Here is a 12874-nt window from a genome sequence, read left to right on the forward strand (position 1 = left end):
GCTAAGAAACCACCTGATAACAGTGAGAGGCTATGTAAACAATAGACATCGCAGGTGCCAAGGAAGGCCGAGGTGGAACAAACTGTTTATGCAGCAGAGATAATGGAAAAGGTAGTCACGCTAACATAGTATGGCCATCCTTGATTGGTTTTGACAGAGTCAGCACAGTGGGATGTTTTACAACTAGCCAAGCTGTGATAGATAGATTTTTGGACTCTAGGGGAATCAAGGGATATGACGATCGGGTGGGAAAGTGGAGTTGAGGTCGGAGATCAACCATGATCTTATTGAATGGCAGAGCAGGCTCGAGGGGCCGATTGGTCTACTCCTGCTCCTATTTCTTATGTTCTTAGGAGATAAGGAAAGAGATGCTTACGTGCAGAACAACGCAGCCGAATAGTATAAAGATAGGGGATTCTCTCAAAAGTTAAAGCTCTCGAGAAGGGATGGTCAAAAGTCCATTGCCCTGATCACCCTGAATTCGTGGGAAAAACATGTTGTATTGATTGCTTGTCATTTAATGTAATCTAAAGACAGTTGTTTAATACTGTTGTGCGTCAATCTATTAAAGCTTGCTATTTTATAACCGCTCGGGCTTGTACCACGCGGCAGTTATAATTGAAGGATTAACAACCCTTTTGTAGCGACAGTAACGGGAAAATCATCCAACAACTACTTTAATCCACTATGCACTCCCAGCCCTTGTGGTGTCCATTGGTCACGGAAGGCCACAAGCATATCAGTGGACGCCCTCTCCAGGGCTACCCGGGTGCGGACAAGACCGCAGAAGAAAGGCGGGCAGCCAGAGTGACCCACCATCCCACCAAGGACCTCGCCCAACCTAGGGGCAGACCCACAAGGAGATCCTCCAATTTGTCTCCAGCAGTATTAATTGGAGAGCTATGAACATATCTGACCACCATTTTATAAGAAATGTGATTTTAAGGAGTTAGGAAAGAGATTAAGAAGCAGGACCTCAAAGGTAGTAATCTCCGGATTACTCCCGGTGCCACACGCTAGCGAGTAAGGAAATAGGAGGATAGAGCAGATGAATGCATGGCTGGAGAGATGGTGCAGGAGGGAGGGCTTTAGATTCCTGGGGAATTGGGACCAGTTCTAGGGAAGGTGGGACCTGTACAGACCAGATGGGTTGCACCTCAACGGAACTGGGACCAATGGCCTCGCAGGGAGGTTCACTAATGCTGTGGGGGGGTTTAAACTAATTTGGCAGGGGGATAGGCACCAGGATGTAGCAGTGGAAAGGAGAAACAAGGGGCACAAAGGATCGGGAGAGATAGATAGCACTAGAGCAAGTAATAGTACAGGATTAGGTGGGATCAGACTAAGAGAGAGTTCAAGAAAGTTTAGGACTGGTTTGCAGTGCATGTGTGTAAACGCATGAAGGGTGGTAAACAAGGTTGGTGAGCTGCAGGCTCAAATAGCCACATGGGAAAACGATGTTGGGGTGATAACGAAAGCCTGGCTCAAAAAAGGGCAGGATTGGGTACTAAATATTCCTGGATACAAGGTGTTCAGGAAAGAAAGGGAAGGAAAGAAGGGGGGAGTGGCAGTATTGATTAAGGAGAATATTGCACTATTGGAGAGAGAGGATGTCCTGGAGGGGTCAAGGACAGAATCTATTTGGTTAGAGTTAAGAAATAAAAAGAGGTGCCATTACACTACTGGGTATATTCTATAGGCCACCAACTAGTGGGAAGGATATAGAGGAGCAAATTTGAAGGGAAATTACAGAGAGGTGCAAAAGCTATAGAGTAGTGATAATAGGGGACTTCAACTATCCTAATATAGACTGGGATAACAATAATAATAAAAGGGGCAAAGAGGGGGAGGAATTTTTGAAATCTGTTCAGGGTAACTTTCTTGACCGGAACGTTTCCAGCCCAATGAGGAAGGAGGCATTGCTGGACTTGGTTCCAGGGAATGAGGCGGACCAAGCGGAGCAAGTGTCAGTGGGGGAGCAGCAATGATAGTATCATAAGGTTTAGAATAGCTGTGGAAAAGGACACGGACCACTCTAAAGTAAAAATACTCAATTGGAGGAGGGCCAATTTCAGTGGGATGAGAACAGATCTGGCCTGGGTAAATTAGAATCAAAGATTGGCAGGCGAAATTGTAATTGGACAGTGGGCGGCCTTTAAAGAGATGGTTCAGGTACAGTCTAGGCACATTCCCACGAGGCAGAAAGGTAAGGCAACTAAAGCCAGAGCTCCCTGGATGACAAAAGAGATAGTGACTGAGATGAAAAGTAAAAAGGGACGTATGACAGATGTCAGGTTGATAACACAAGTGAAAACCAGGCAGAATATAGAAAGTTCAGAGGGGAAATGAAAAAGGAAATAAGAGAGAGTATGAGAATAGACTGGCGGCCAACATAAAAGGGAATCCAAAAGGCTTCTGCAGGCATATAAACGGTAAACGGGTAGTAAGAAGACGGGTGGGGCCGATTAGGGATCATAAAGGAGATCTACTCATGGAGGTAGAGGGGATGGCCGAGGTAATAAATGAGCACTTTGCATCTGTTTTTACCAAGGAAGAAGGTGCTGCCACAATCTCAGTAAAGGAAGATATAGTTGAGATACTGGATGGGCTAAAAATTAATAAAGAAGAGATATTAGAAAGACTAGCTGTACTTAAAGTAGATAAGTCACCCGGTCACACTATTCTAGGTTGCTGAGGGAAGTAAGGGTGGAAATTGCAGAGGTACTGGCCATAATCTTCCAAACATCCATAGATATGGGGGTGGTGCCACAGGACTTGAGAATTGTAAATGTTAAACCCTTATACAAAAAAGGGTGTAAGGATAAGCCCAGCATCTATAGGCCAGTCAGTTTAACCTCAGTGGTGGGGAAACTTTTAGATACGATAATCTGGGACAGAATTAACAGTCACTTGGATGAGCGAGGATTGGTTACGGAAAGCCATCACAGATTTGTTAAAGGCAAATCATGTTTAACTAACCTGATAGAATTTTTTGATGAGGTAACAGAGAGGGTAGATGAGGGCAATGCAGTTGATGTGGTGTATATGGATTTTCACTTTGATAAAGCGCTGCATGGTAGGCTTATCATCAAGATTGCGGCCCATGTAATAAAGAGGGCAATAGCAACATGGATACAGAATTGGCTAAGGGACTGGTAACAGAGAGTAGTGGTGAATGGTTGTTTCTTGGACTGGAAGGAGGTGTACAGTAGTGTTCCCCAGGGGTCAGTGCTAGGACCACTGCTTTTTTTGATATATATTAATGACTTGGACTTGGGTGTAAAGGGCACAATTTCAAAATTTGCTGATGACACAAAACTTGGAAGTGTAATGAACAGTGAGGAGGATAGTGATAGACGACAAGAGGATATAGACAGGCTGGTGGCATGGTCGGACACACGGCAGATGAAATTTAACGCAGAAAAATGCGAAGTGATACATTTCAGTAGGAAGAACGAGGAGAGGCAATATAAACTGGAGGGCACAACTCTAAAAGGGGTACAGGATCTGAGCGATCTGGGGGTATATGTGCAAAAATCGTTGAAGGTGGCAGGGCAGGTTGAGAAAGCAGTTAAAAAAGCATACAGGATCCTGGGCTTTATAAATAGAGGCATAGAATACAAAAGTATGGAAGTCATGATGAACCTTTATAAAACACTGGTTTGACCACAACTGGAATATTGTGTCCAGTTCTGGGCACCGTACTTTAGGAAGGATATGAAGGCCTTAGAAAGGGTGCAGAAGAAATTTACTAGAATGATTCCAGGGATGAGGGACTTTAGTTACATGGATAAACTAGAGAAGTTGGGGTTGTTCTCCTTGGAACAGAGACAGTTGCGAGGAGATTTGATAGAGGTATTCAAAATCATGAAGGGTCTAGACAGAGTAGATAGAGAGAAATTGTTCCCATTGGCGGAAGGGTCAAGAACCAGAGGACATAAATTTAAGGTGATTGGCAAAAGAACCAAAGGTTACATGACGAAAAGCTTTTTTACAAAGTGAGTGATTAGGATCTGGAATGCACTGCCCAAGGGGGTGGTGGAGGCAGATTCAATCATTGCCTTCAAAAGGGAACTGGATAAGTACTTGAAAGGAAAAAAATTACAGGACTATGGGGATAGGGCGGGGGAGTGGGACTAGCTAGATTGCTCTTGCATAGAGCTGGCGCGGACTCGATGGGCTGAATGGCCTCCTTCCCTGCTGTAACCTTTCTTTGATTCTAAGATTACAACCCTAAGCTACATCTATGGAGTTACACCAATGCTTTCTGGGAGTCGTAGTGCTTACTGTTCGCAACCTCAGTGTCCTATTTGACCCTGAGCTTCCGACCCCATATCCTCCCCATCACAAAGACCACCTACTTCCACCTTCATGATATCGCCCCTCTCCATCCTTACCTCAGCCCATCTGCTGCCTCAACCCTCATCCATGCTTTTGTTACCTGCAGACTTGACTAATCCAATGTAAACTGGCCAGCTTCCCAATCTCCACCCTCTATTAGCTGCAGCTGATCCCAACCTCTGTTGTCCGTATCCTATCCTGAACCAAGTCCTGCTCACCCATCACCCGTGTGCCTGCTCACCTACTTTGGCTCCCAGTCCCCCAATGCCTCCAATTTAAAATTCTCATCCTTGTGTTCAAGTCCCTTCATGGCCTTACCCCTCCCTATCTCTGTAACCTACTCCAGCCCTACAACCCTCTGAGAACTCTGCATTCCTCCAACTACAGCCTCTTGCGCACCCCCCCCCCCCCAACAACTCCTTTCACCCCACCATTGGCGGCCGTGTCTTCAGCCGTCTAGGCCTTAAGTTCTGAAATTCCCTCTCTAAACCTCCGTCTCTCTCTTATCCTTTAAGACCCTTCTTAAAACTTACCTTTATCACCAAGCTTTCAATCACACCTCCTAATATCTCCTTCTTTGACTCAATGTAAATTTCTTGTCCGATTACACTTCTGGGAAATACCTTAGGATGTTTTCCTACATTAAAGATGCTATATAAATGCAAGTTGTTTTTACACAGTGTGACATTGGTGGATTTTGGGCATTGTGGTCTGTTACCTGGTTGAGCCTCTTCATTCAGTGAAGCCCAAAATAACTGGAAACAAAGCAGAGTTCAGGTCCCTGTGCCCCTTAAAGAGAGCCAAGCAGAGATTTCCAACACTGCAGATGTAACTGTTGATAGGTCTAATGGTTTGTTGTAAATAATTTAATTTTTAGAAGTATATCATAGGTTCAGTGAGAAACCAAAGTAGCCACCAAAGTCAGTTTGAAAAATTATTTTGAGTGACTTCATTGGTCGGTTTATGATGCTTGTTGGTTATTGGTACTTTTTGGTGCTTGGTAGTTTAGTTGTTCATGGGTAGGTTTGTCATACCTGTTTTGTAATACTACAGGCATCAGCATTGTTCTGTTAATAGCTCTTTGTTAATTTGGACTAATCAGGATTTTCTGCCACATGGACACTTTGCATGTGTGACAGAATGTGACATTCTGAGTGTGATGGATGTGGACTAGACACACAACTTTTAATTGTATAGTTAAATGTTTATCCAGGGGTTTCTTTTCCCCTCCTGTTTGCCGTATCAATGCAAGGAGAGTATGTATCCAGTTCTCTTTTCATTGTATTATCTCCAGTCACTGAATTGCCTCCCCCACATTTGTTTCGCTTTCCATTTCCTCTTTTAACACTGCTGTAGCAGTGATAGCCTTTTGCTGGTTCTGCTTTAAGTCTCAATTCTACTCTCAGTTCTGTTCAAACTCTACCATTTGTTCAGTGATTCCACACCTGCCTCTTTCAGTTCTGCCTGCTGATTCTGCTCCCAGTCATGTTTCACACTGACAGCTGTTGTCCCCTGACTGCTGTTCCAGTTTATCTAATTATATTTTCAAAAGTATAAATGGTACATTTAAATGTAAAACTGTATGCTCCATGGCAATTACATACATAATAGAAACACTTATAAATATTAAATTTCCAACGTATTAATTATTACTGCATTAATTTTATTATTAATGAGTCTCAGATTCCTTTTCTAAGAGTCTAATTCATTCTGGGCAGAAAGGTAACTGGTGTGGGAAATGGAACCTTCAGGTGAGTTCTGCTGGTGGTACTGATGTGAAATTGAGTTTAAAGCATTTTGTCAGGCACAAAGAACGAGCTTTTGCCTAAATTTGGCCTGTATTTTATCTGCCTGAGCTTCCTTGATGCTTGTGGTAATAGATAGAAAAAAAGTTCCATCCCCAAGCGCTGACATCTCTCCTGTTGAGCATAAAATTCATTACCCTGGTACAATTCACTAAGCTCTTCTTGAAGCTGCAGGATCTTGTCATGTACTCCATTGGAGGAGAGCTTACATTCCATTTTAAAACTTAATTCTTTCTATGAACTCATTATTTAGGAATGGATTAATAGCAAGTCTCTTATAGATGCTCAGGCAGAGAGATGAATGCATTTACTCTCTCCAATCCAAATGATTTTTTTTTCCAATTCTAGTTTCCCTTCTTGAAGTACTGAAAATGTTGGATTTAACCAGCAAAGTGTCAGCTTAACTCAGTTGGTAGTATTCTTGTTTCAGAGCTAGAAAGTTGTTGGCTCAAACTCCACTGCATCACTGAGTACATAGTCTAGGCTGACACTTCATTGCAGACTTGAGTGTCATCTTCAGACTGAGGAAGTACTGCATTGTTAGAGGTGTTGATTTCAAATGAGATGTTAAATCCTGTCTGCCTCTTCTGATAGTTCAGGTGGATGTAAAAGATCCCTTAGCAGCACCAACAACAGATTAACTAATCGTGCATCTCATCGCTGTTTATGAGACTTTGTAAACAATTTTACAACACCAAGTTATAGTCCAGCAATTTCGGAGGCTTCCCCCTTCGTCAGGTGAACGTCAGGCTCACATCGTTCACCTGACGAAGGGGGAAGCCTCCGAAAGCTTGTGAATTTAAAATAAAATTGCTGGACTATAACTTGGTGTTGTAAAATTGTTTACAATTGTCAACTCCAGTCCATCACCGGCATCTCCACATTATGAGACTTTGATGGAACAAGGACAAAGAGAAGCCTGGTGTTAGAGGACCGAAAGGTGCTTGCGGAGATATAAGGCAGGAGATGGTCACTAAACAAGGGTGGGGCAAGGCCATGAAGGATATTGAAAATGGGGACAAGAATTTGAAGTCAACTTGCTGGGGGACTGGGAGCCATTGGAGGTGACGAGAATGAGAGTGATGGACTTAGTGCACGTAAGGGTGCAGCATTTTAAAAGAGTTGGAGCTTGTGGACCATTGAGGCTGGAACATCAGCTAGGAGAACATTGGAGAAGTTGAGTCTTGAAGACATGGATTATGGTTTCAGTGGCAGAGGGAGAGAGGTAGGGGTGGAGATAGATAATTCTGCAGAGGTAAAAGAAAGCTGTTTTTATAACAGAGCGTGTACGAGGGAAGAAGCTGAACTCAGGGTCAGGCAGTATGCCAAGCTTCTGCACCTCCTGACAGCCTGACATGGCAGCCAGGGAGATTGATGGAGTTAATACTAAAGGCATGTAGGCGATGTCAGGAGCCAAAAAGGATAGTTTGGTTTTCCTGACATTAAAATGGAGGATGTTGGACAGGCAATTGCTGAGTTTAAACAACAATCTTTGGATCAATGGAGGAGGCAGAAAGGCGGAGTATGTCACTATCAGCATACACATCGAATATAACTCATGTTCCTGAATGACACTGTCAAGGGACAGCACATAGATAACAACAACAACAACATCAACTTGCATTTATATAGCACCTTCAACGTAGTAAAATGTCCCGAGGCGCTTCACAGGAGCATTATCTAACACATAACACTGCACCACGTAAGGAGATATTAGGGCAGGTGACCAAAAGCTTGGTCAAAGAGGTAGGTTTTAAGAAGCGTCTTAAAGGAGGAGAGAGAGGCAGAGAGGTATGGGGGGGAATTCCAGAGCTTAGGGCCAAGGCAGCTGAAGGCACGGCCGCCAATGGTGGAGCGATTAAAATCGGGGATGCGCAAGAGGTAAGAATTGGAAGAGCGCAGAGATCTCGGAGGGTTCTAGGGCTGGAGGAGGTTACAGAGATAGGGAGGGGCGAGGCCATGGAGAGCTTTGAAAATAAGAATGAAAATTTTAATATTGCGGCGTTCCCGGACCGGGAGCCAATGTAGGTCAGCGAGCACAGGGGTGATGGGAGAACAGGACTTGGTGCGAATTAGGATACGGGCAGCAGAGTTTTGGATGAGCTGAAGTTTATGGATGGTGGAAGATGGGACACCAGCCAGGAGAGCATTGAAATAGTCCAGTCTAGAGGTAACAAAGGCTTGGATGAGGGTTTCGACAACAGGGGCGGAGACGGGGGCGATGTTACGGAGGTGGAAGTAGGCAATCTTGGTGATGGACCAGATATGTGGTCAGAAGCTCATCTCAGGGTTAAATAGGACGCCAAGGTTGCGAACGGTCTGGTTCTGCCTGAGATAGTGGCCAGGGAGAGGGATGGAGTCGGTGGATAGGGAATGGAGTTTGCGGCGGGGACCAAAAACAATGGCTTTGGTCTTCCCTGTATTTAGTCGGAGGAAATTTTTGCTCATCCATGTCGGATAGGCAATGTGACAAATGAGAGACAGTGGAGGGGTCGGGGGAGGTAGTTGTGAGGTAGAGCTGGGTGTCGTCAGGGTACATGTGGAATCTGACATGCTTTCAGATGATGTCGCCGAGGGGCAGCATGTAGATGAGAAATAGGAGGGGGCCAAGGATAGATCCTTGGGGGACTCCAGATGTAATGGTGAGGGACCGGGAAGAGAAGCCAATGCTGGTGATTCTTTGGCTTCGACTGGATAGATAAGAATGGAACCAGGCAAGGATAATCCCACCCAGAAAAAAGAAAGACTTGAATTTATATAGCACTTTTCATGACCTCCAAAGTTGTAATGTAGGAAAAGCCACAGCCAATTTGCACACAGCAAGGTCTCACAAACAGTTTAACCAGATAATTTGTTTTAGTGACATTGGTTGAGGGATAAATATTGGCCAGGAAGAACTCCCCTGCTCTTCCATGGAATAGTGCCATGGAATATTTTAGATCCACCTGTGAAGGCAGATACGGCCTCAGTTTAACATCTCATCTGAAAGACAGCAACTCCAACAGTGCTGCACTCCCTCAGTACTACACTAGAGTGTCAGCCTAGATTTTGTGCTCAAGTTTCTGGAGCAGGACTTGAACGCACGAGTGTGCTACCACTGAGCCACAGCTAACATGGCTGCTGGCGAAGAGCAAGAGTCTAATGATGGACCCTTAGGGTAAACTGGAGGTAATGCAGACAATTAGGACAAACTTAATAACACCAACTTTTGAGGCATAGCTATGCTTTGCAGAAGCAATAAAAGTTTTAGTAAAACTTTTTTTTGATAGAGATCTTAAACAAAAATCCACATGCTGTTTTGAGACATTATAGTACAGGAACAAGCCAACCTGTAAAAAGTGGCTAAATAAATCAAACTGTAGCAACCAACCCTCCACCTTACAGAAAAGAGTCGTCTTCTATAGATATGAGAGGCCTAAAATGTTCCTTAGGTTTTGCTCCAACCGATACAACAAGTCTCAAACCTTTGTTGTATATGGGTGTTACAACTTCAAAGTTATCTGGTCTTGGCTCCAACATTATTGTTTATACAATTCTTTAAGGGCCTACTTCTCAAAATCTCTGCCAATGTAGCTTTCTAAGGGAGGTGCATTAAAGAATACTCAATTGGCTGACTTTCTGACTTTTCAAGTCTTGGATGTATCACAACTCCTTCTAGATCAAGAAGAGGAAGACAGAAGCCATCCTCATTGGCCCCAGCCACAATATCCGCTCCATGACAACTCTCTCAGACCAATCATAATCTTAGTGCCCCGTTCAACCCTGAGCTAAGCAGTGAACCCCATATCCTATCTATCACCAAGACGGTTTGCTTCCATATCCGCAACATTGGTTCCGTCCACCACTACCTCAGCCCATCTGCTATTGAAACCCTCAAGTGTGCCCTCATCACCTCCAGACTCAACAACACCAGTGTTCTCCTTGCTAACCTGCCATCCTTCACTCTCCATAAACTCCAACTTTTTCAAAACTCTGTTGAACATATCCTGTCCCATATTAAGTCCCACTCACCAATCACCCACAATGACCTACAATGGTTCCCCATCTCCCAATACATTAATTTCAAAATTCTTCACCTTATCTATAAATCTCTCAAAGCCTTATATCTCCCCTGCATACACTGTTCCTCTGACTCTGGTCTTCTGTACACCACTCCCACCACCCCCTCCCTGCAGCACACCATTGATGGCAGATCTTAAAGCATTTTGGTCTTACTCTTTGTAATTCTCTCCATCAACTTCTCTGCCTTTATCTCTCATTCCACCTTTAGATACTTCCTCAAAATCCATATCTTTGACCAAGCTTTAGGTCACACTCCTGATCGCTCCCTTGCTGGCTTTTCTTTTTGCCTATTTGTTAAGCACCTTGGGACATTTTTTCACATTAGAGATTTTATATGAACACAAGTTGTAGTTGTTTTCCTCCCCACTTGTGGAGAATTACCTCAGTCATGCATGGAAGCACATCTACCGGTTAGGGATTCTTTCTATGGTGTCAGCATTTACTTATATTTAAAAACTGCCAAAATTCATTCATCGAGTGCCTTTTCAACATCTTTCGAAAGGCCTGTCACAACAACAACAACAAAACAACAATAACTCGCATTTATATAGAGCCTTTAGTGTAGTAAAACGTCCCAAGGTGCTTCACAGGAGCATTAGCAAACAAAATTTGACACTGAGCCACACAAGGAGATATTAGGACACGTGACCAAAAGCTTGGTCAAAGAGATAGGTTTTAAGGAGCGTCTTAAAGGAGGAGCGATAGGGAGGCGGAGAGGTTTAGGGAGGGAATTCCGGAACTTAGGACCTAGGCAGCTGGAGGCACGGCCGCTAATGGTGGAGCAATGAAAATTGGAGATGCGCAAGAGGCCAGAATTGGAGAAATGCAGAGATCTCGGAGGGTTGTAGGGCTGGAGGAGGTTACTAAAATAGGGTGGAGCGAGACCATGGAGGGATTTGAAAACAAGGATGAGAATTTCAAAATTACAAGTTCAACTCTCATACAATGCAACTGTTTTGCAATAAGTCTTAATATTTTGGCACTCTGTGAATCTGCAGGAAAATTGATATGATGAATTCTAATTTCAATGTAAATTGCATGCTGATATAAATATTACTGAAGGGCGGTATGGGCAGCTGTACCACAGGGGAGGGGATTCGTCCTGTGAGAATGGTTTGCAAGGTCAGCTTCCAGATTAGCCCTGTGACAGAAATAGAAATTTTATCCTGTTTTGGCTTGTGTAGCTTTAATTCCATTCTCGTGTCCTTAAACCTAGAATAGAGTCGACAGCAGACTGGCTGCTCTATCGTTAAAACTTTTTAAAAATCTATGTGTGAGTTAGATTTTCTATTCTAACAGTTGCGAATGACTAATTTTATGTATCCTAGAATGTGCAGGTGGATAAGTTAAGTCAAGTATCAGCAGGTGTTGTATTTCCTGGTGTGCAGTCACAAAGGTGATAAGATCCCAGACGTTGGGTATTACACATCAGAACTTGGATTGGATATTTTTTAAGTATACTGAAATTCAATAAGAACTTTAGCTACCTTCAAGGCGAGGTAGCATGAACATGCCTGGATTGGCATTGTTCATGATTCCTGGGAAGTTCTTTACACAGTTTCTAGACTGTGTCTGCTGCTCTGTATGTAGTCTTAAGATGAAACAATAATAAATGAAGTTAATTATCGGACATATTACTGTCTCTAGCTTTACGAACCTGTTCCTAAAAAAGGTAAGGAATTAAATTATCTCAACAGCTGCAAGTTTTTGCGAATGAGGAGTACCACAGAGAATACTCCTGAGAGCCTGCGTTTTGGAGAAATCACTTTGTGAAAACCTCAAAGGGTTACTGGCTGAGCCGCCACTCTTAACGGCCACAGTTAACCCTCTGTGAACATTGTTGTTTTCTATAGGAAAAAACAAACTGGAAAGGCAGTTGGTTATATAAGTAAACACTGTAGATGTATGTATTTTGAAATATTGCCTTGTGCTGTGTGATATATTCCCTTCTATCCTTTTTGGAGGGGAGGTAAGGGAGAGGGGGTCTGTTTGAAATCAAGATGCTTCAAGTTGACATGCCTATACTGAGTACCTCCACTGAGTGTTGGAGCTCAGAAGTTTATGGGCTGTAAGGGAGTTCAAACTTGAATAATAGCATAGGCCACAAGAGGGCTCTCTCACTGCCATGGTTGCCCAGAATCCAGAGACAGGACACCAAAGTAACTGAGTATATTTTTGAATCTCCGAGCATTGTACTCCAATCAACATTTCCCATACTCCAGTTAGCATTACCATTAAGATCAATCTACATATGTGAATTAGCGTGAAGGATGTACAGGAGTATGGGAGATGTGCTTCTAGGTACAGTGCTTGAGACTGTTTTTATAAGCTCTTCTACTTTTTTTAATCTTGATGGTATCTTGACATTATGGGTCTTGACCCTTCACCTTGCCTCAGTCACATCTTATGTAGTTGATAAGATTGATATCATGTTTCTTTTAAATAAGAGAAATAAATTAATATGTTGCACAATTTAAAAGCATTTTTGAGAGAGTTTTTGTCTTCATGCAGGCGAGGATGCCAGGATCATAGCTTGGTTGAGATGCAGAGTAAAATTCCCTTTTTAACTGTCCTAATAATATGCCTTAATCTAGGAGTGTCCAAGAGGCAGCTCATGGACCAAATACTGTGAGCGCCTTTGATCTGCCCCGTAAAGTCCCTGCCAG

This window comes from Heptranchias perlo, chromosome 19 (genome assembly GCF_035084215.1).
Source record: "Heptranchias perlo isolate sHepPer1 chromosome 19, sHepPer1.hap1, whole genome shotgun sequence".
NCBI classification, from domain to species: domain Eukaryota; kingdom Metazoa; phylum Chordata; class Chondrichthyes; order Hexanchiformes; family Hexanchidae; genus Heptranchias; species Heptranchias perlo.